Genomic DNA, 2,480 nt, shown 5'->3' with positions numbered 1-2,480 from the left:
GGCCCCCAAACTAAAATGGGTAGTAGATGAGGAAATACACACTTTAATTCTGCTCGCTTCTATAAGCTTTACTTCCAAAGGAGCTGTCCAACAATGAGATAACAATACCCACCTAATGTATACTGATGGCTTTTTCTGAGAAGGCTACATCACCCTCTTCATTTCAACAACTTTGTTAAAATTAGTATTATCATTCCCACTTTTCGGTTTTTAGAAAAAGAGGTTATGAGTAATTAACTAATTTGCCCACAGACACACAGTTCATATGGGTTTTATCTGGCTCTAAACCTGTGTTCTTCCCATGCTCCTGAGAAGAAAAGGAAAAAAAGGTTTGATAACCATCTTTTTTCTGAAGGTCACAAGATGTGAATATTAGTTGAACAGGTTGACTATTAAAGGTCAATTCCACCATGGATGCTATCTTCTATCCCTTGCTCACAGAGACAGTACTTGCAAAATTTGATATAAATGCTCATCCATCTATGGCAATACCTTCCATGTTTTCTTCACTTAAGCCCCATATCCTAACATGATGCCTATATATATACTACACACAGGGAAAAGTAATATTGGGTCCACTTATTTTTGTCACAAAATACAATCTATGAAGACAGCTGGTCACCCCCCCTCTGCATCCCCAAATCATGGTGTACATTCTGCTGTGCCCATAAACTCGACTTCTGTCATAATTTGGTTCTGCTTCTCACACAAGAAAGGAGCCTCCAGAGACTGCCTGCTCTTCACTAGGATCTGAGAACATTCCACAAAGCCAAGCAAACCGTGCACACGAAAACCTTGATGTATGCACAGGTAGGACGGAAGAGTATATGGATTGATGTATAAACTGATAAATGAAAACAATTTTTCAACAATCATTTACATTCAATGATTTATTATTCAATCTTTTGATTGGTAGGGATTTTACAATTATAGCATATTGGGAGGCGAAAAATGGAAGTCATAGTTACAGGAAGCACAGAATATGGATTTTAATATTTGCTCTCAAAACAGCTCCTCAATAGTGTAATTTTCAAGGATCCAATTAGACTCAAACTGCAAGAACATTTTTTTCAATACGCTAACAGGCTAGCAGTATTCGCAGTTGCCTTCCAGTTCTTACAGCTCATCACCACCCCTGAAGGCAACTGCACGGCCCCACAGGTTTTCCAAGGCTGGATTCCTTAGGGGAGCAGACTGCCACACCTTTATCCCAGGGGTGGTGGGTTCAAATGGCTATTAAAAGTTAGCAGCCGAACATTTTAACTGTTGCACTTATGCTGAAGTAGGTTTTAAAGATCAGTTATGGAATAAACCTAAAAGGAGAAACCTATGCTAAATAGCCATCTAATCATGGAATTTCTGGCAAGGTCACCTCTGTGATAGGTTTGAGGAAAGGGGGCTTAAGAGTACTTTGGAATCATTTATCTAGAGGGAGACCCAGAAATCTACATGTTTCGAACACTATTCAGTTAATACGTATTCTCCAATCATAGGCTTCCATCTTTTTGCCATTGAGATGTGTATGACACCTCATTCATTTGCACAGTGAATGGGACAGACTCTAATGAACTATCCTCAAAAATGGTCAGCAAAATAAAGCAAGTGTTACCAGGTATTACTCGAATTTATGACTTCCACTGTGATTAAAAGACTATCACATCAAGCAGGCTGATCTGAGTTATGCAAAATGCCCACTGTAGCAGCTGCAGCTTCATGCTGTTCTTCCCTGCAAGGAAAACACACCAGAATGCAAATAAATGTAAGTGATGCATGAGGGTGAAACCTGCATGCACTGTTTGTACTTAGATATTTTAAACTAAGTCGTTTGCAGACTTCTGTGTGTTTTCAGTAGCTGTTAATACCTTACAGCTGAGTGTAACACAGCATTGTTATGGCACCAGAGTTGGATGTCACTGGCCTCCACTAGGTCTCAGTGGAATTTAAACTAGTTCTCAAATTACAATTGAACCTGCTGGGTGAGCTATAGTCCATGGCCTTGTATGCTGTTTATCAACAATCTTCAAAGACTAGGTGCTACAAATTAAAGTAGGCAGAACCAGCAGGTGGGATTTTAGTTATGTAAGGTGTTGGATGGCCTTCCTGGTGTGATCTAAAAGGTGAAAGAGGGACTTGGCCTCTCCATTACCGATCACCCTCATTCCATGATGTCATGCTATCATTCTGTCCTTATTATTCTCCCGCATTGGAAATAAATGAAGAAAAGAATGTCTCTAGGAAGTCGTTGTTAAAATGCTTCTGCTATCTAGGTTTTCTGGGAAGTTCCTAGATACACACCACTTTGAAGCTACTGAGAGCCTGAGGCAGTGAACTTCATCAAGAAGGGCACAAGAAGCAAGGGCATCAAGCAAGTGTGGTCCTCATTTGGCCAAGAGACATGCCTGGATGCTGACCGGGCCCTCTTACGCGGGACTTACGAATCATGCAGTCTGAAAACCAGCATTAAGACATGGAATGGCAGG

This window comes from Echinops telfairi, unplaced genomic scaffold (assembly GCF_000313985.2).
Source record: "Echinops telfairi isolate 266 unplaced genomic scaffold, ASM31398v2 ScPeMD7_7468;HRSCAF=8506_0, whole genome shotgun sequence".
NCBI lineage: Eukaryota > Metazoa > Chordata > Mammalia > Afrosoricida > Tenrecidae > Echinops > Echinops telfairi.
Note: the sequence above shows the minus strand (reverse complement) of the source record.